General features: G+C 52.2%; 1 non-coding gene and 1 pseudogene across 1 annotated transcript; both read left to right on the forward strand.

Moving 5' to 3' along the window:
- Positions 1–2,694: 2,694 nt before the first annotated feature.
- Positions 2,695–2,878, forward strand: LOC144669767 (U2 spliceosomal RNA). Its single transcript, XR_013573735.1, has one exon. It is a non-coding gene; the product is annotated as a U2 spliceosomal RNA (small nuclear RNA).
- A 5,342-nt stretch (positions 2,879–8,220) lies between these two features.
- LOC144669848 (U2 spliceosomal RNA) lies at positions 8,221–8,397 on the forward strand (annotated as a pseudogene).
- Positions 8,398–22,084: the final 13,687 nt, after the last annotated feature.

A 22,084-nucleotide genomic window follows, 5' to 3' on the forward strand; every position in this document is an offset into this window, starting at 1 on the left:
CAGGATGAGACGTGCTCACGTTTCTTCTTCCAAAAGGTACACAGAGAGCGCTCTGTGATCAGCAGCCTGAAGGAAGAAGACGGCTCAGTAAAGTCATCACGGTCCGACATTCTGAGGATCAGCAAATCCTTTTATGCCGGATTGTATGACGTGAAGCCCACGGACAGCACGGCCTCCCAGTCCTTCCTGTCCTCTATCACGGAGGTCTTAGACCACAGTACGCGGGAGAGCCTAGACAAACCGCTAACTCCTGACGAACTGACTAAGGCCCTCGAGTCCTTCGAGAAGAGTAAAACCCCCGGAAGCGACGGCTTGCCGGCGGAGTTGTATTCGGCTCTGTGGGACTTGATCGGCCCAGACCTGCTAGAAGTGTACGAGAGTATGCTCCTGGCCGGCAGCATGTCAGAATCCATGAGGAAAGGCATCATCACCCTCATCTACAAGCAAATGGGGGAAAGGGAGGAAATTAGAAATTGGCGACCCATTTCACTGTTGAATGTGGACTATAAGATTCTGTCCAAGGTCATCGCCAATCGGGTCAAATCCGCTCTGGAATTGGTGATTCACCTGACCAGACCTGCTCTGTGCCGGGCAGGAAGATGTCTGACAGCCTGGCGCTGCTCAGGGATACGATTGCCTATGTACAGGACAGGGGTGTGGATACCTGCCTCATCAGCTTGGATCAGGAGAAGGCCTTTGACAGAATATCGCACACCTACATGGGGGATGTGCTCTCCAAAATGGGCTTTGGGGAGGGAATTCGAAATTGGATCCAACTGCTCTACACTAACATCAGTAGCGCAGTCTCAATCAATGGGTGGGAAACAGATAGCTTTCCGATTAAATCTGGAGTCAGGCAGGGCTGTCCTCTCTCGCCTGTCCTTTTCGTGTGCTGCATAGAACCCTTTGCCGAGTCCATCAGGAAGGATCCGGGCATAAGAGGAGTGACGATCCCAGGCAGTGGAGGCACTCAGGTAAAAGCCTCCCTGTACATGGACGACGTCGCCGTCTTCTGCTCGGATCCGCTGTCGGTGCGCAGACTGATGCACGTCTGCGACCAGTTCGAACTGGCCTCGGGAGCCAAGGTAAATCGTGGGAAGAGCGAGGCCATGTTCTTTGGGAACTGGGCTGACCGATCCTTTGTCCCCTTCGCTGTCAGGGCTGACGGCCTGAAGGTGCTGGGGATATGGTTCGGAGGGACCGGGGCATGCGTTAGAAACTGGAAGGAGCGAGTGGCTATGGTGAAAAGGAAACTGGGCATGTGGGAGCGACGCTCCCTCTCCATTGCGGGTAAGAACCTGGTCATCAGGTGTGAGGTACTCTCGCTGTTGCTGTATGTGGCGCAGGTCTGGCCCATTCCACACTCCTGCGCGACGGCGATCACTCGAGCCATCTTCCGCTTTATCTGGAGGTCGAAAATGGATCGTGTCTGCAGGGACGCGATGTACAAGCCTCTAGATAAAGGGGGAAAAAACGTGCCCAACATCGCCCTCATACTGATGGCCACCTTTGTGTGTGGCTGCATCAAGCGGTGCGTACACCCTCAGTACGCAAACACCAAGTGTCACTACGTGCTGAGGTTCTACCTGTCCCCGGTGTTGCGAAGGATGGGTCTGGCCACGCTGCCGCGGAACGCTCCAAGTAGTTGGACCGTGCCCTACCACCTGTCCCTGGTGGAAAAATTTATGCAGAAAAACACCTTTGACCACAAGTCCATCAGGCAGTGGTCAGCACGTAACGTCCTAGAGGCCCTGAGGGAAAAGGAGAGGGTGGACCCTGTGGGATGGTTCCCCGAGCAGACTGTCAAAGTCATTTGGCAGAATGCCTCATCGCCAGAACTTTCCAACAAGCACCAAGACGTAGCTTGGCTGGTGGTGAGAAAGGCCCTCCCCGTCAGATCCTTCCTACACGCCAGGAGTCTCACCCCCTCTGCACGTTGCCCTCGAGGTGGCTGTGGTGGGGAAGAGACCGTTGTTCACCTCCTTGTGGATTGTGCCTTTGCAAAGAAAGTCTGGAGAGAGATGCAGTGGTTGCTGTCGAGGTTCATCCCGAGCAGTTCTGTGACACAGGACTCTGTGCTCTACGGGCTGTTCCCAGGGACACACACCGAGACAAACATCGACTGCAGCTGGAGGATCATCAACTCGGTGAAAGAGGCGCTTTGGTCTGCCCGAAACTTGTTGGTCTTCCAGCACAAAGAGTTGTCCCCGACCGATTGTTGCGGACTGGCACAATCCAAAGTCCAGGACTACGTGCTGAGGGACGCACTAAAGCTTGGGGCAGCTGCCGCAAAGGCGCAATGGGGAAGGGTCGCTGTCTAAGACCTTTCTGCCACAGCGCACCGAGAGACTGGGAACTGTTTAGAGCCCCTCGGGCTGTACAGATCAAAATGAAAGGCTGTAAATGATTGTAATATTGTTTGTACTGATGCACCTGGTGATACATTTTGTAAAAGTTTAACCTGGATTGTACCCTTGTAATGTTGTTTTTGAAATGGTTTTGAATGTGATTGAAGATTTTTTATGAATAAAGTATATTTTTACAAAAAAAAAAAAATCTGGTGTCAGCTGTGGCTCAGTTCATAGCACCCTCGCCTTTGAATCAGAGGGTTGTGGGTTCATGTCCCACTCCTGGAAACCAAGAACTGTGATTGTACTCAAAAGAGTTGCAATCTGTGACTGTTGATAACTCGAAAGAGTTTGAACTGTCCATCATGAAGTAACCATCTGTTCTTATCAGTTTAATATCTGATACGTCCCTTATCTGGGGACCATATATTAAATTGATTTTTGGAGCAGGGAGATGGAATAGGGGCTTGCTCCGTCCACTCCACGCATCGACCCGGTATTGCAGTATCTCTGGGAATGGTGCACCACCCCTTTCCAGGGGATTTTCAATGCTAAAAATAGTTTTCTTACAAACATCTGCTTTCTTTACTTTTCAACATGCACATCTTTCAAAACACAACTTTCTTTCTTTCTCATCGCTTCTCGGCCTTTTGGCTAATATCAAGTGTTGCAGGGGCGACACCATGGTCCTGCCAAGGCAAGGTCGGGATGGAAGGCCGATAACCAATCGCAATCCAAATCCATACCGTGGGCTACCTATCACCGTCCGAGTCACGGTGAACCACAGCGAAGGAGGATCACCTATGGATCGGGGCTTCTTCACCAGGAGGATCCTGTTGAAGGCGTGCGGCTTCCAAGCTACGGAGATCTTCACCCTGCACGACTCCCGCAAAGGCGGTTATTTTGACGTGACGTTCAAGCGGGTGGCAGACTGCGTCCGGCTCCTGAGGGTGTTCGAGGAGAAGAGAGACCTGCCGGAGATGAAGATCCTGACGGCGGAGCCGCACTTTTCTCTGCCGTTGCAACGGGAACGTGAGGTGATGGTGCATGTGTACAACCCCTTCGTCCCTGTCGCCGACGTGGTCACCTTCCTCACCAGGTACTTCGATAAGGTGGGGAGCGGCACCGAGATTCGAGACGACTTGGGGAGCTGGACAGGCAAACGCCTGTTTAAGGTCACGCTAAAGACCGATGGTAAGGGAGCCATTTTCCACCCTCCCTCCAGTTTCGCTATCGGGGGAAACCGGGGCTACCTGGTCTACGCTGGGCAACCCAAGCATTGTCGCTCATGCGGCAAGGCTGGTCATGTGGCGGACAACTGCAGCGCCTCCCTCTGCAAGATCTGCAAACAGGAAGGGCACCAGACAAAAGACTGCAAACAGGCCAAGTGCTGCAACCTGTGTGGCGAGGCAAGTCACCTCTACAGGACCTGCCCCAAACGCTGCCGTACTTACGCACAGGCAGCCAAAGCCGACCAGGGGCAAGCAGAAGAAATGTTCCGTGTCACTCCAACCACCAAGGCCCCCAGGGAGCTCAACGGGACAAAGGAGGACACAGAGAGAGACAAGGTGGAGAAAGAGATTGAGGCAACAGAGAGCCAATCAACAGCACTACCCCCTGAACCTCCCAGTCCTCAGGACAGCGAATCAATGGAGGAGGAGGCAGCAGTGGAAAAGCAGCAGGGGGAGTGGCGGACGGTGAAGAACAAGAAAAGTAAGAGGGAGCGAAGAAGAAGCAAAGGCGTTTCCCAGAGAAGCGGCAAGAGGCGTCTCCCATCCGACACGGATGACAAGGGCAGCAGCTCTTCGGATGATGAAGTGCCAGAGCGGCACCGACAGAAGAGGCGGCAAAGCTCCAGGGCGTTGGAGGACGAGACACCCGAGCTCCAGAAAATTGGAGACAACAAGGAGACCAGCGCACCCCAACTTTGCCTGCAACCTGAGGAGGCCAGTGCACCACAGCCCCTGGAATCTGGGAGCAGTGAGGCAATCATCGCACCCCAGCTCCAGGAAGCCGGGAACAGCAACACCCCAGAGGGGGTGAGTTTTGGAGAAGCTTCTCCAGCAAAGGTCATCTCAAAACCCGCTCTCTACGTGAACCTCCAGATGCCACCGGAGCAGAACACGGCCAAGGAGATCTACCTCAGCCCATCCAAAGTGAAGGAATTTGAGCTCACTACGGGTATGAAGGATCAGACTAAAGGTCTGGGACTCTCAGAGACAGTGGGTTTGGTAGGAGAATAAATGCTTTAAAATGGGTTTAAAGATTGTATCCATAAATGTGCGTAGCATTAAATCTACTACGCGATGTGTTGCGACCTTGGACTACCTAGCCAAGGTCAAAGCTGACCTGTTGTTTCTGCAGGAGTGTGCGATACCGCACCTCAGCTCCTACAGGCAATGGTCACGATGGTGGTCCCACGGGCCATCGATCTGGTCGGGCGGAAACGACTCTCGTTCCTCCGGCCTGGGTATTCTGCTGCGGGGAGGCAACTTCACCGTCTCCGAGGTCAAGGAGGTGGTGGGCGGGCGACTCCTCGTAGCAGACGTAATGTACAAGAACGCTCCACTCCGGTTAATTAACGTGTACGGCCCGGCACAAGGGGCTGAGCGGCTGGAGGTTTTTCAGCAGCTCCCACTGCTGCTGGCGACCTCCAGGCCGGTCATTCTGGGCGGGGACTTCAACTGCATCATCGATGCGGCTGGACGATCCGGCAGGGCCGGAAGCAGATTGGACGCTACGTCCAGATGCCTGATGGAAACAGTTAAGAATGCCAAGCTGCACGACGTCTTCAGCAACCCTGCAGACGGAGCGCAGCGTAGATACACCTGGTCGCGGCCAGACGGGTCCATTCGTTCCAGGATAGACTTCCTGTTTGTGTCCCGTGCATTCACAGTCAGATCCACCGAGGTCAAGCCGGTGTTCTTCTCTGACCACTGCCTCCTACTGGCGGACTGCCACTTGGAGAAGGACCTGAGGGTGGGCAGGGGGGCATGGAAGCTAAATGTGCAACTGCTGACCCCAGAGAACATTGAGGAGCTCAAGAGGGATTACAAAGGTTGGAGAACCGTGAAACCCCTCTTTGAGTCCCTGACACACTGGTGGGAAGCGATCAAGGGAAGCATCAAGAGGTTTTTCATCCGCAAAGGCACCCAGAAAGCTAGAAAGGAACAGAGGGAAATGTCCCGACTCCAGGAAAAGATGCAGAATCTGCTCCAGCTGCAGTCGATGGGGGTCGATGTCAAGGAGGAGCTCCAAGAGGTGAAGGGCCAGCAAGCCTCGCACTTTGCCTCGGAGGCCTCCAAGATCATCTTCCGTTCCAGGGTCCGCTCCGTGGAGCAGGATGAGACGTGCTCACGTTTCTTCTTCCAAAAGGTACACAGAGAGCGCTCTGTGATCAGCAGCCTGAAGGAAGAAGACGGCTCAGTAAAGTCATCACGGTCCGACATTCTGAGGATCAGCAAATCCTTTTATGCCGGATTGTATGACGTGAAGCCCACGGACAGCACGGCCTCCCAGTCCTTCCTGTCCTCTATCACGGAGGTCTTAGACCACAGTACGCGGGAGAGCCTAGACAAACCGCTAACTCCTGACGAACTGACTAAGGCCCTCGAGTCCTTCGAGAAGAGTAAAACCCCCGGAAGCGACGGCTTGCCGGCGGAGTTGTATTCGGCTCTGTGGGACTTGATCGGCCCAGACCTGCTAGAAGTGTACGAGAGTATGCTCCTGGCCGGCAGCATGTCAGAATCCATGAGGAAAGGCATCATCACCCTCATCTACAAGCACAAGGGGGAAAGGGAGGAAATTAGAAATTGGCGACCCATTTCACTGTTGAATGTGGACTATAAGATTCTGTCCAAGGTCATCGCCAATCGGGTCAAATCCGCTCTGGAATTGGTGATTCACCTGACCAGACCTGCTCTGTGCCGGGCAGGAAGATGTCTGACAGCCTGGCGCTGCTCAGGGATACGATTGCCTATGTACAGGACAGGGGTGTGGATACCTGCCTCATCAGCTTGGATCAGGAGAAGGCCTTTGACAGAATATCGCACACCTACATGGGGGATGTGCTCTCCAAAATGGGCTTTGGGGAGGGAATTCGAAATTGGATCCAACTGCTCTACACTAACATCAGTAGCGCAGTCTCAATCAATGGGTGGGAAACAGATAGCTTCCCGATCAAATCTGGAGTCAGGCAGGGCTGTCCTCTCTCGCCTGTCCTTTTCGTGTGTTGCATAGAACCCTTTGCCGAGTCCATCAGGAAAGATCCGGGCATAAGAGGAGTGACGATCCCAGGCAGTGGAGGCACTCAGGTAAAAGCCTCCCTGTACATGGACGACGTCGCCGTCTTCTGCTCGGATCCGCTGTCGGTGCGCAGACTGATGCACATCTGCGACCAGTTCGAACTGGCCTCGGGAGCCAAGGTAAATCGTGGGAAGAGCGAGGCCATGTTCTTTGGGAACTGGGCTGACCGATCCTTTGTCCCCTTCACTGTCAGGGCTGACGGCCTGAAGGTGCTGGGGATATGGTTCGGAGGGACCGGGGCATGCGTTAGAAACTGGAAGGAGCGAGTGGCTATGGTGAAGAGGAAACTGGGCATGTGGGAGCGACGCTCCCTCTCCATTGCGGGTAAGAACCTGGTCATCAGGTGCGAGGTACTCTCGCTGTTGCTGTACGTGGCGCAGGTCTGGCCCATTCCAGACTCCTGCGCGACGGCGATCACTCGAGCCATCTTCCGCTTTATCTGGAGGTCGAAAATGGATCGTGTCCGCAGGGACGCGATGTACAAGCCTCTAGATAAAGGGGGAAAAAACGTGCCCAACATCGCCCTCATACTGATGGCCACCTTTGTGTGCGGCTGCATCAAGCGGTGCGTAGACCCTCAGTACGCAAACACCAAGTGTCACTACGTGCTGAGGTTCTACCTGTCCCCGGTGTTGCGAAGGATGGGTCTGGCCACGCTGCCGCGGAACGCTCCAAGTAGTTGGACCGTGCCGTACCACCTGTCCCTGGTGGAAAAATTTATGCAGAAAAACACCTTTGACCACAAGTCCATCAGGCAGTGGTCAGCACGTAACGTCCTAGAGGCCCTGAGGGATAAGGAGAGGATGGACCCTGTGGGATGGTTCCCCGAGCAGACTGTCAAAGTCATTTGGCAGAATGCCTCATCGCCAGAACTTTCCAACAAGCACCAAGACGTAGCTTGGCTGGTGGTGAGAAAGGCCCTCCCCGTCAGATCCTTCCTACACGCCAGGAAGCTCACCCCCTCTACACGTTGCCCTCGAGGTGGCTGTGGTGGGGAAGAGACCGTTGTCCACCTCCTTGTGGATTGTGCCTTTGCAAAGAAAGTCTGGAGAGAGATGCAGTGGTTGCTGTCGAGGTTCATCCCGAGCAGTTCTGTGACACAGGACTCTGTGCTCTACGGGCTGTTCCCAGGGACACACACCGAGACAAACATCGACTGCAGCTGGAGGATCATCAACTCGGTGAAAGAGGCGCTTTGGTCTGCCCGAAACTTGTTGGTCTTCCAGCACAAAGAGTTGTCCCCGACCGATTGTTGCGGACTGGCACAATCCAAAGTCCAGGACTACGTGCTGAGGGACGCACTAAAGCTTGGGGCAGCTGCCGCAAAGGCGCAATGGGGAAGGGTCGCTGTCTAAGACCTTTCTACCACAGCGCACCGAGAGACTGGGAACTGTTTAGAGCCCCTCGGGCTGTACAGATCAAAATGAAAGGCTGTAAATGATTGTAATATTGTTTGTACTGATGCACCTGGTGATACATTATGTAAAAGTTTAACCTGGATTGTACCCTTGTAATGTTGTTTTTGGAATGGTTTGGAATGTGATTGAAGATATTTTATGAATACAGTATATTTTTACAAAAAAAAAAAAAATCTGTTCTAATCAGTTTAATATCTGATACGTCCCTTATCTGGGGACCATATATTAAATTGATTTTTGGAGCAGGGAGATGGAATAGGGGCTTGCTCCGTCCACTCCACGCATCGACCCGGTATTGCAGTATCTCTGGGAATGGTGCACCACCCCTTTCCAGGGGATTTTCAATGCTAAAAATAGTTTTCTTACAAACATCTGCTTTCTTTACTTTTCAACATGCACATCTTTCAAAACACAACTTTCTTTCTTTCTCATCGCTTCTCGGCCTTTTGGCTAACATCAAGTGTTGCAGGGGCGACACCATGGTCCTGCCAAGGCAAGGTCGGGATGGAAGGCCGATAACCAATCGCAATCCAAATCCATACCGTGGGTTACCTATCACCGTCCGAGTCACGGTGAACCACAGCGAAGGAGGATCACCTATGGATCGGGGCTTCTTCACCAGGAGGATCCTGTTGAAGGCGTGCGGCTTCCAAGCTACGGAGATCTTCACCCTGCACGACTCCCGCAAAGGCGGTTATTTTGACGTGACGTTCAAGCGGGTGGCAGACTGCGTCCGGCTCCTGAGGGTGTTCGAGGAGAAGAGAGACCTGCCGGAGATGAAGATCCTGACGGCGGAGCCGCACTTTTCTCTGCCGTTCCAACGGGAACGTGAGGTGATGGTGCATGTGTACAACCCCTTCGTCCCTGTCGCCGACGTGGTCACCTTCCTCACCAGGTACTTCGATAAGGTGGGGAGCGGCACCGAGATTCGAGACGACTTGGGGATCTGGACAGGCAAACGCCTGTTTAAGGTCACGCTAAAGACCGATGGTAAGGGAGCCATTTTCCACCCTCCCTCCAGTTTCGCCATCGGGGGAAACCGGGGCTACCTGGTCTACGCTGGGCAACCCAAGCATTGTCGCTCATGCGGCAAGGCTGGTCATGTGGCGGCCAACTGCAGCGCCTCCCTCTGCAAGATCTGCAAACAGGAAGGGCACCAGACAAAAGACTGCAAACAGGCCAAGTGCTGCAACCTGTGCGGCGAGGCAAGTCACCTCTACAGGACCTGCCCCAAACGCTGCCGTACTTACGCACAGGCAGCCAAAGCCGACCAGGGGGAAGCAGAAGGAATGTTTCGTGTCACTCCAACCACCAAGGCCCCCAGGGAGCTCAACGGGACAAAGGAGGACACAGAGAGAGACAAGGTGGAGAAAGAGATTGAGGCAACAGAGAGCCAATCAACAGCACTACCCCCTGAACCTCCCAGTCCTCAGGACAGCGAATCAATGGAGGAGGAGGCAGCAGTGGAAAAGCAGCAGGGGGAGTGGCGGACGGTGAAGAACAAGAAAAGTAAGAGGGAGCGAAGAAGAAGCAAAGGCGTTTCCCAGAGAAGCGGCAAGAGGCGTCTCCCATCCGACACGGATGACAAGGGCAGCAGCTCTTCGGATGATGAAGTGCCAGGGCGGCACCGACAGAAGAGGCGGCAAAGCTCCAGGGCGTTGGAGGACGAGACACCCGAGCTCCAGAAAATTGGAGACAACAAGGAGACCAGCGCACCCCAACTTTGCCTGCAACCTGAGGAGGCCAGTGCACCACAGCCCCTGGAATCTGGGAGCAGTGAGGCAATCATCGCACCCCAGCTCCAGGAAGCCGGGAACAGCAACACCCCAGAGGGGGTGAGTTTTGGAGAAGCTTCTCCAGCAAAGGTCATCTCAAAACCCGCTCTCTACGTGAACCTCCAGATGCCACCGGAGCAGAACACGGCCAAGGAGATCTACCTCAGCCCATCCAAAGTGAAGGAATTTGAGCTCACTACGGGTATGAAGGAGCAGACTAAAGGTCTGGGACTCTCAGAGACAGTGGGTTTGGTAGGAGAATAAATGCTTTAAAATGGGTTTAAAGATTGTATCCATAAATGTGCGTAGCATTAAATCTACTACGCGATGTGTTGCGACCTTGGACTACCTAGCCAAGGTCAAAGCTGACCTGTTGTTTCTGCAGGAGTGTGCGATACCGCACCTCAGCTCCTACAGGCAATGGTCACGATGGTGGTCCCACGGGCCATCGATCTGGTCGGGCGGAAACGACTCTCGTTCCTCCGGCCTGGGTATTCTGCTGCGGGGAGGCAACTTCACCGTCTCCGAGGTCAAGGAGGTGGTGGGCGGGCGACTCCTGGTAGCAGACGTAATGTACAAGAACGCTCCACTCCGGTTAATTAACGTGTATGGCCCGGCACAAGGGGCTGAGCGGCTGGAGGTTTTTCAGCAGCTCCCACTGCTGCTGGCGACCTCCAGGCCGGTCATTCTGGGCGGGGACTTCAACTGCATCATCGATGCGGCTGGACGATCCGGCAGGGCCGGAAGCAGATTGGACGCTACGTCCAGATCCCTGATGGAAACAGTTAAGGATGCCAAGCTGCACGACGTCTTCAGCAACCCTGCAGACGGAGCGCAGCGTAGATACACCTGGTCGCGGCCAGACGGGTCCATTCGTTCCAGGATAGACTTCCTCTTTGTGTCCCGTGCATTCACAGTCAGATCCACCGAGGTCAAGCCGGTGTTCTTCTCTGACCACTGCCTCCTACTGGCGGACTGCCACTTGGAGAAGGACCTGAGGGTGGGCAGGGGGGCATGGAAGCTATTCGTGCAACTGCTGACCCCAGAGAACATTGAGGAGCTCAAGAGGGCTTATGAAGGTTGGAGAACCGTGAAACCCCTCTTTGAGTCCCTGACACACTGGTGGGAAGCGATCAAGGGAAACACCAAGAGGCTTTTCATCCTCAAAAGCATCCAGAAAGCTAGAAAGGAAGAGAGGGAAATGTCCCGACTCCAGAAAAACATGCAGAATCTGCTCCGGCTGCGGTCGGTGGGGGTCGATGTCAAGGAAGAACTCCAAGAGGTGAAGAGCCAGCAAGCCTCGCACTTTGCCTCCAAGAACATCTTCCGTTCCAGAGTCCGCTCCGTGGAGCAGGATGAGACGTGCTCACGTTTCTTCTTCCAAAAGGTACAGAGAGAGAGCTCTGTGATCAGCAGCCTGAATGAAGAAGACGGATCAGTAAAGTCAGCGCAGTCCGACATTTTGAGGATCAGCAAATCCTTTTATGCCGGATTTTATGACGTGAAGCCGACGGACAGCACGGCCTCCCAGTCCTCCTTGTCCTCTATCACGGAGGTCTTAGGCGACAGTACACGGGAGAGGCTGGACAAACCGCGAACTCCTGACGAACTGACTTAGGCCCTTGAGTCCTTCGAGAAGAGTAAATCTCCCCAGAAGCGACGGCTTGCCGGCGGAGTTGTATTGGGCTCTGTGGGACTGGATGGGCCCAGACCTGCTAGGGGTGTACGAGAGTATGCTCCTGGCCGGCAGTATGTCAGAATCCATGAGGAAAGGCATCATCACCCTCATGTACAAGCACAAGGAAGAAAGGGAGGAAATTAGAAATTGGCGACCCATTTCACTGTTGAATGTGGACTATAAGATTCTGTCCAAGGTCATCGCCAATCGGGTCAAATCCGCTCTGGAATTGGTGATACACCCTGACCAGACCTGCACTGTGCCGGGCAGGAAGATCTCTGACAGCCTGGCGCTGCTCAGGGATACGATTGCCTATGTGCAGGACAGGGGTGTGGACACCTGCCTCATCAGCCTGGATTAGGAGAAAGCCTTTGACAGAATATCGCACACCTACATGGTGGATGTGCTCTCAAAATGGGGTTTGGGGAGGGAATTCGCAATTGGATCCAGTTGGATCCTACTCTACACTAACATCAGTAGCGCAGTCTCAATCAATGGGTGGGAATCAGATAGCTTTCCAATTAAATCTGGAGTCAGGCAGGGCTGTCCTCTCTCGCCTGTTCTTTGCTGAGTCCATCAGGAAGGATCCGGGCATTAGAGGAGTTACGATCCCAGGCAGTGGAGGCACTCAGATCAAAGCCTCCCTGTACATGGACGATGTCGCCGTCTTCTGTTCTGATCCGCTGTCGGTGTGCAGACTGATCCACATCTGCGACCAGTTCGAACTGGACTCGGGAGCCAAGGTAAATCGTGGGAAGAGCGAGGCCGTGTTCTTTGGGAACTGGGCTGACCGATCCTTTGTCCCCTTCACCGTCAGTGCTGACGGCCTGAAGGTGCTGGGGATATGGTTCGGAGGGACCGGGGTATGCGTTAGAAACTGGAAGGATCCAGTGTCTATGGTGAAAAGGAAACTGGGAATCTGGGAGCGACGCTTCCTCTCCGTTGCGGGTAAGAACCTGGTCATCAGGTGTGAGGCACTCTCGCTGTTGCTGTACATGGCGCAGGTCTGGCCCATTCCAGACTGCTGCGCGACGGCGATCACCCGAGCCATCTTCCGCTTTATCTGGAGGTCGAAAATGGATCGTGTCCGCAGGGACGCGCTGTATAAGCCTCTAGATAAAGGGGGAATAAACGTGCCCAACATCGCCCTCACACTGATGGCCACCTTTGTGTGCGGCTGTATCAAGCTGTGCGTAGACCCTCGGTACGCAAACACCAGGTGTCACTACGTGCTGAGGTTCTACCTGTCCCCGGTTTAGCGAAGGATGGGTGTGGCCACGCTGCCGCGGAACGCTCCAAGTAGTTGGACCGTGCCGTACCACCTGTCCCTGGTGGAAAACTTTATGCAGAAAAACACCTTTGACCCCAAGTCCATCAGGCAGTGGTCGGCACGTAACGTCCTATAGGCCCTGCGGGGAAAGGAGATGGTGGATCCTGTGCGATGTTTCCCCGAGCAGACTGTCAAAGTCGTTTGGCAGAATGCCTCGTCTCCAGAACTTTCCAACAAGCACCAAGACGTAGCTTGGCTGGTGGTGAGAAATGCCCTCCCCGTCAGATCCTTCCTGAAGTCTCACCCTCTCTGCATGTTGACCTCGAGGTGGCTGTCGTGGGGACGAGACCGTTGTTCACCTCTTTGTGGAATGTGCGTTTGCAAAGAAGGTCTGCAGAGAGTTGCCGTGGTTTTTGTCGCGGTTCATCCCAAGCAGTACTGTGACACAGGTCTCTGTGCTCTACGTGTTGATCCCAGGGACAGGGACGCACATCGAGACAAGCAGGTGGAGGATCATCTACTCGGTGAAAGACGCTCTTTGGTCTGCCCGAAACTTGTTGGTCTTCCAGTGCAATGAGTTGTCCCCAGCAGAGTGTTGCAGACTGGCTGGCACATTCCAAGGCCGAGGACTACGTGCTGAGGGACGCACTAAAGCTTGGGGCAGCCGCCACAAATGCGCAGTGGGGAACGGTCGCTGTCTAAGACCTTTCAGCCATAGTGCACCGAGGGACTGGGAAAGGTATGGACCCCTCGGCCTGAAAGACTCACATTGAATGTATGCAGTGAATATTACATTTATCACAATTGTATTGAAGCACCTCAGAGTGCAACATGATCTATGTAGATAACTTGAAGACTATTGCACTGTCTGACTGCCTGTAATGAGCATGTTGAAATGTCTGTAATGTTCATTGATCGTATTGAAGCGTCGCAGGGTGCGACATGATCTATTTGAAAAACTGGAATATGATTGCACTTTTTGCGATGGCCATTTTGAAATGTTTTGTAATGTTCTTTCAGATATTTTATGGATAAGGTATATTTTTCCACAAAAAAACGACAACAGTTACAAAGAAAACCAACAGCAGCAACAACAGCTCTTCTCCACAGTCTGAATTAGAATTTCAGAGTCAGAAAACAGAGCAAAAAAACACGCAGCGTCCTGAAATGACAAACCTGAAATGAAAGTGTACTTAGTGTATCAAGCCTTTAAACTGCATTGCTGAAAACTCCTTCCTGCCTGCTAGTGCAACAAGATGCTGCAAAGTATATTACACAGCGAATCAGGCCTTCAGTCGTCTTGACTTGTGCAGCTCCAGTGACTTCAGGCCTCCAAAAGCAGGCCAGTATTTGAAAGGGCTCCTCTTGACAAGTGTAAGACCCTGATCAAACTAAATATTTTAATTTTCTTAACCAGTGAGATTGAACGAACCGTGATGCATGTCCAAGACAAAATAGAATATAAAGCAATGTAAAGTAAATTAATAACAAATTGAGAAAGTAAATATGGAACACAAAATATTTTAAAACTAGGGCACAGGTTAAAAACATGATCCTAATTTCTGTTGAACTGAATGAGGCGAGTCATTACAGTGCGTGACCGATTTGTTTAAGTGTGCGGGCCCATTAAACTTTTTGCACAGCCGCGCAAATTTAAAGGGGCTTATGTGGCGGTGTGTCTGTGAGGAAACCTCTCCTCATATCTTGTATCCCACTGTGAAATCGTCTTCAGCTCCCAAATTGCACTCAGACAATGTGCTACATTTGCATATTGTGCAGGAGTCGGGGGAGGGGTCATGGGGCTGCCCCTTGTCTCTGTACTTGAAATGGCAGCCAGGCAGCAACTGTAGTGCTTCCTCAAATCCAACCTGAAGAAAAGGCAAGACATGTTGGGTGCTGAGAGGGAGAAGCATTGCCACTTTAGGTTCTACTTGGATTTTACTGAGGTAAAAGGTGATTGAAAAAGTCAAGCCTTTCTCCCCTAGCAGTTACCACTGAGGACAGAAATAATACCGAGCGCTGATCTATCACCGAGCACTGAGGCCGGCCAAGGGGAGGCATCTGAAAGCTGCAGAGAGAGCAAGAAGCCAGGATGGACGACTGAGAATACTGGCTGAGATAGACAGCAAAAACTGTGACACAAGCTCAGGTAAGCGTGGTGTTTTGCAGTTCAAGTTCATCACTTTGTGACAGTATAGGTATTTTTCACTTTCCTAGGATAAGGCTGTTCCCTTTCTAGAAGTTAGAAACAGCCGTGCAGATGTATTTTCTGCGCTCCTTTGCTTGCCTGCTGAATAGGACTGATGGGAGGGGAAAAGGTGATTAAAAGAGAGCCGACATCATTGCAGGCTGGCAGATGGTGTGCTGTGCTGTGCACGCAGGTGGTTTTGTTGTTTGGCTTGTGTGTGACTTCTGGTTGAAGCTGAAAGATTTCTAAAATTTTGAAGGAAATAATCTTCGAGAAGGGGAGAAACATTTTCAACATTTTAACAGGATCTAAGGCTGTTCGCTGTGTCGTACCTGTACTTATCCTTGCTGCCACCTGCCTTCTCACTGCTGATCATCATCTTGTGTTATTATAATGATATAATGCATTGGACTTATTTACTGTGACTTCATAACATGACACATTTCCCTTCTGGTGATGTCATGCTGACATCCCGTAAAGGAAATAGACCAACAGTCAGCCCAAAAGAAGGCCCAATGCCAAGCAAAGGAAGCCCATAAACGAGGATGCTAGACAGCTCGTACAAAAGAAAGCAGGGCATCAGGAAACAACTCAACAGCAGCTGACGTAGTACTCTCCAGGTTCAGTGCAGGAGAAGCACTGGAATCAGTAAAAAGTAATGCCCCTACATGTCTGAACATACAACTTAGGAGCAGGAGTAGGCCACTGGGCCCCAAGAGCCTGCCCCACTACTCAGAAGATCATGGCTGATCCGATTGTAACCTCAACCCCACATTCCTGCCTACCAGCGATAACCTTCCAACCCCGCCTTGTTAATCTATCCAGCTCTGTCTTGAAAATATTCAAAGACTCTGTTTCCACCACCTTTCGAGGAAGAGAGTTCCAAGGACTCTCTACACTCTGGGAGAAACGCTGCTGACTTTGCCTTCCCTGTAGATGTGGAAGGACTTTAGCTGCATACCTGGTCAGCTGGCAAGCTCCACAGACCGATCGGCGCAGGCTTGGAGGGCCGAAGGGCCTGTTCCTGTGCTGTACTTTTTTTTCTTCTTTGTTCTTTGACTGCTCAAGCTGAAAGCAAAGACAAAAATACAGCAGGCCTCGATCGAAGAACTCCTCTGCGCTGTGAGCTAGTTGCTCACGCGGAAACTCAGCTACAAAGACTCATGGATTGTCTCTCATGCCTGTCACGTGTTCTCCCTTGTGACTGAGTGTTTCTCGAAATTTTCCATTACCTGCCAGTTACACGACACATCTAGCGCAACCGTAGACAGCGACCTTTCTCCATTACGCCTTTGCCCCAAACTTTAGTGCGTCCCTCAGCACGTAGTCCTGGACCTTGGAATGTGCCAACTCTTTGCAATGGAAGACCAACAAGTTTCGGACAGCCAAAGAGTGTCTTTCACCGAGTGGATCCTCCGGCGGTAGTTGATGTTTGTCTCGGCGTGTGTCCCTGGGAACAGCCCCTGGAGCACAGAGTCCATACCTGTGTCACGGAACTGCTCGGGATGCACCTCGACAAGAACCACGGCCACTCTCTTCAGAGTTCTGGTGATGAGGCATTCTGCCAAATGACCCTGACGGTCTGTTCGGCGAACCGTCCGCCGGAATCCACCATCTCCTTTTCCCGCAGGGCCTCTAGGGTGATACGTGCTAACCACTGCCTGATGGACTTGCGGACAAAGGTGTTTCTCTGCATAAGTTTTTCCACACGGGGCAGGTGATACGGCACTTGGAGCGTTCCGCGGCAGGGTGGCCAGACCCATCCTTCGCAACACCAGGGACAGGTAGAACCTCAGCACGTAGTGACGCTTGGTGTTTGGGTCTACACACAGCTTGATACTGCCATACACAAAGGTGGCCATCAGGATGAGGGTGATGTTGGGCATGTTTTTTCCCCCTTCATCCAGAGTTTTTTTACATCATGTCCCTGCAAACAGGATCCACTTTTGACCTCCAGATAAAGCGGAAGATGGCTGGCGTGATCGCCACAGCGCAGGAGTGAGGAATGGGCCAGACCCGCGCCACGTACAGCAACACCGAGAGTGCCTCACACCTGATGAGCAGGTTCTTACCCGCAACGGAGAGGGAGCTTTGCTCCCACATGCCCAGTTCTTTTCTCACCATAGCTACTCGCTCCTTCCGGTTTCTAACGCATGCCCTGGTCCCTCCGAACCATATCCCCAGTAGCTTCAGGCAGTCTGACCTGCTGGTGAAAGGGACAAAGCTTAGTTCAGTTCCCAGAGGACACGGCCTCGCTCTTGCCACGATTTACCCTTGGCACCTGAGGCCGGTTCGAAGTGGTCGCAGGTGTCGATCAGTCTGCGCACCGATGTGTGAAAAGTGGGGAGTTGACCGTACTACCGCATCACCACACTGTCCCAGGTCCAATAGCATGGCGGAATGTATATACTGTAAAGTCCTTACTTATGAAATGTCAGCAAAGTAAACAAGGCTTGTGACGGCCTGTCACAATGCTACACCTTAGAGCGACAGCGCTCAGTGCAACCACTCCTTCACCAGCAGAATTACAGTGCGAACAACCCTTCCCAGTCATCATTTGTCGATGCATCCAGGAGTAAGTGATGCATTCGCTGAAGGTGAAGGTGAAGGACGCACATGAGCAAAGAATCACCCAACTTAAACATTGGACAAAAGGTATGACTACAACACCCAACCGATGGAACATGAAATCCGGCCGAAATCAGCAGCATGTCCAGAACCATGATCATATCAAATACGAGCACCCATTGTGAAGAAACCGATGGCGAATCAGGGAAGTACCAGAACAAGAAACACCAAGTAACCCCATCGCAAGCAGAACGCGATCTAAGACACGATCCCAGCGCAACACTCCTACAGACAACCAGAATTGTGAGAACGTACAGCAATCTCAAACCAACTTCACAGTATCAACGAAGCACCATTCCGTTCCAGAGACTCATAAGGTGATCACTTTGTACAATTGTAGGTTCAAAGACAGAAGAGCAATTTGTGGTAATGTAAATAGTTCTTATTATTTAATGGTACAGCCTGGAGTTGTTGTGGTATACCTTTAAGGAGCGTATCTAAAATTGCTGTGCAGCACCAGGCAGGGTGTGACGTATATGCTCATGTATAATTCTCGGGCCGATGATAGGAGCTGTCCTAGAGACCCAGATATTGTTGTATATATTTCATCTCTTCAAATCAAAGAATTGAGTTCGCAATCCTCTTTGTGTCGTCGGTGTGTTTGTGTCAGGTGGAAAACACAACATGGAGGACCCCCATTTAAGGTGAATGGCAAAAGAACCAAGGCGACATGAGGAGAAACCTTCTTGCGCAGCGAGTGGTTAGAATCTGCAATGCACTGCCTGAGAGTGTGCTGGGGGCACTTTCAAGAGTGGCTTTCAAAAGAGAATCGGATAATTAATTATCTGAAGAGAAAATATTTGCAGGGCTACGGGGAAAAGGCAGGTGAGTGGCACTAGGGGAGTTGCTCTTGCAGAGAGCTAGCACAGACACGACAGGCCGAATGGCCTCCTTTTGTGCTCTAACCAATCTAGGATTCGATGTTCTCCCTCCACTTGGACCCCTCCCTCTGGATTTTTGCCTTCTCTTGATCTTTTCATTGAGAACTGTCGGCGTGACATTAGCCGTCTCAATTTCTCTGCTCCTCTCACCCATTCTAATCTGTCTCTCTCTGAACTCACTGCACTCCGTTCTCTCAGGTCCAACCCCAACATTGTCATCAAACCCGCTGACAAGGGTGGTACTGTTGTTGTCTGGCGCATTGACCTCTACCTCGCGGAGGCTGAGCGTCAACTCGCAGACGTTTCCTCCTACCTCTCCCTGGACCATGACCCCACCACAGAACATCAAGCCATTGTTTCCAGGACTGTCACTGACCTCATCTCCTCAGGAGATCTTCCTCCCACAGCTTCCAACTTGATAGTCGCCCAACCTCGGACGGCCCGCTTCTACCTCCTACCCAAAATCCACAAACAGAACTGTCCTGGCAGACCGATCGTGTCAGCCTGTTCCTGCCCCACGGAACTCATTTCTCGTTATCTTGACTCCCTTCTCTCTCCCCTTGTCCAGTCCCTTCCCACCTACATCCGTGATTCCTCTGACACCTTACGTCACATCAACAATTTCCAGTTCCCTGGCCCCAACCGCTTCCTCTTCACCATGGATGTCCAATCCCTCTACACCTCCATCCCCCACCAGGATGGTCTGAGGGCCCTTAGCTTCTTCCTTGAACAGAGGCCCCAACAATCCCCATCCACCACTACTCTCCTCCGTCTGGCTGAACTTGTTCTCACACTGAACAATTTCTCCTTTAACTCCTCTCACTTCCTCCAAATAAAAGGCGTGGCTATGGGTACCCGCATGGGCCCCAGCTATGCCTGTCTCTTTATGGGGTATGTGGAACATTCCTTGTTCCAGTCCTACTCCGGCCCCCTCCCACAACTCTTTCTCCGGTACATCGATGATTACTTCGGTGCTGCTTCATGCTCTCGTCGGGACCTGGAAAAATGTATTAATTTTGCTTCCAATCTCCACCCCTCCATCATCTTCACATGGTCCATCTCTGACACTTCTCTTCCCTTCCTTGACCTCTCTGTCTCAATTTCTGATGATAGACTGTCCACCAATATCCATTACAAGCCTACCGACTCCCACAGCTACCTCGACTACAGCTCCTCACACCCCGCTTCCTGTAAAGACTCCATCCCATTCTCTCAGTTCCTTCGCCTCCGTCGCATCTGTTCTGATGACGCTACCTTCAAAAACAGCTCCTCTGACATGTCCTCCTTCTTCCTTAACCGAGGTTTTCCATCCACGGTCGTTGACAGGGCCCTCAACCGTGTCCGGCCCATATCCCGCGCATCCTCCCTCACGCCTTCTCCTCCTTCCCAGAAACATGATAGGGTCCCCCTTGTCCTCACTTATCACCCCACCAGCCTCCGCATTCAAAGGATCATCCTCCGCCATTTCCGCCAACTCCAGCATGATGCCACCACCAAACACATCTTCCCTTCACCCCCCTTGACGGCATTCCGTAGGGATCGTTCCCTCCGGGACACCCTGGTCCACTCCTCCATCACCCCCTACTCCTCAACCCCCACTTATGGCACCTCCCCATGCCCACGCAGAAGATGCAACACCTGCCCCTTCACTTCCTCTCTCCTCACCGTCCAAGGGCCCAAACACTCCTTTCAAGTGAAGCAGCATTTCACTTGCATTTCCCCTAACTTAGTCTACTGCATTCGTTGCTCCCAATGCGGTCTCCTCTACATTGGAGAGACCAAACGCAAACTGGGCGACCGTTCTGCGGAACACCTGCGGTCTGTCCGCAAGAAAGACCCAAACCTCCCTGTCGCTTGCCATTTTAACACTCCACCCTGTTCTCTTGCCAACATGTCTGTCCTTGGCTTGCTGCATTGTTCCAGTGAAGCCCAACGCAAACTGGAGGAGCAGCACCTCATCTTCCGACTAGGCACTTTACAGCCCTCTGGGCTGAATATTGAATTCAACAACTTTAGATCTTAAACTCCCCCTCCCCCCATCCCCACCCCGTTTCTTTTCCCCCCCCACCCGTTTTTTTTCAATAATTTATATAGATTCTTCTTTCCCCACCTATTTCCATTATTTTTAAATCTAAAACTAAAACCTTTAGTCTTTCCACCCCACCCCCACTAGAGCTGTACTTTAAATATCCTGTTTTCCATTCTTAATTAGCACTTTTCTCAGACAAAGACCACCACCTTCAACACCTCTTTGACCCTTTTGTCTCTGACATCTTTTGATTATCTGCTCACACCACACCCTCAATGTGTCTCTTCCCCCCCCACCCCACCCACCTTAAACCAATTTATATTTCTCCCTTGTTGAAACTATGCTGCAGTTCTGCCGAAGGGCCATGAGGGCTCGAAACGTTGACTGATTTCTTCTCCACCGATGCTGCCAGACTTGCTGAGTTTTTCCAGGTAATTCTGTTTTTATTTTGTTTAGGATTCGATGTGTGCAGCTCTGCACAGTTGGTTGCTGCATTGTCACTCACTCGCTGCAAGACACGCAACTGCTTTCAAAAGCTTCTCCCACAGCAGCCTCTGACAGTGACGTCCATGTGGATAGGCACAACCCTCTCCCACCTGATTGGTGGAATACTGGCGATCTACATAACTCTGATGCAGTCTCACTGAAAAAGACAGAACAAAGGCAACTTCTGTAAATTAACCTTCTGTTCCAATTGGAAATCCCAGGAGAAATATGCCAACAGTAAAAGCATCAGTACTTATATATATATAAGCCTTTGAACGCTGTCAGTCTGCTTTAAAGGAGGGAAGGCATATGGCACTCGGGTAAGTCCAGGGTATTTGTGGCATCGCTTCTCGGCCTCTTGGCTAAGATCAAGTGTTGCAGGAGCGACACCATGGTCCTGCCATGGCAAGGTCGGGATGGAAGGGCGAAAACCAATCGCAATCCGAATTCATACCGTGGGTTACCTATCACCGTCCGAGTCACGGTGAACCACAGCGACGAAGGAGGATCACCTATGGATCGGGGCTTCTTCACCAGGAGGATCCTGTTGAAGGCGTGCGGCTTCCAAGCTACGGAGATCTTCACCCTGCACGACTCCCGCAAAGGTGGTTATTTCGACGTCACGTTCAAGCAAGTGGCAGACTGCGTCCGGCTCCTGAGGGTGTTCGAGGAGAAGAGAGACCTGCCGGAGATGAAGATCCTGACGGCGGAGCCGCACTTTTCTCTGCCGTTGCAACGGGAACGTGAGGTGATGGTGCATGTGTACAACCCCTTCGTCCCTGTCGCCGACGTGGTCACCTTCCTCACCAGGTACTTCGATAAGGTGGGGAGCGGCACCGAGATTCGAGACGACTTGGGGATCTGGACAGGCAAACGCCTGTTTAAGGTCACGCTAAAGACCGATGGTAAGGGAGCCATTTTCCACCCTCCTTCCAGTTTCGCTATCGGGGGAAACCGTGGCTACCTGGTCTACGCTGGGCAACCCAAGCATTGTCGCTCATGCGGCAAGGCTGGTCATGTGGCGGCCAACTGCAGCGCCTCCCTCTGCAAGATCTGCAAACAGGAAGGGCACCAGACA

Source organism: Cetorhinus maximus, chromosome 29 (assembly GCF_964194155.1).
Source record: "Cetorhinus maximus chromosome 29, sCetMax3.hap1.1, whole genome shotgun sequence".
Classification (NCBI taxonomy): domain Eukaryota; kingdom Metazoa; phylum Chordata; class Chondrichthyes; order Lamniformes; family Cetorhinidae; genus Cetorhinus; species Cetorhinus maximus.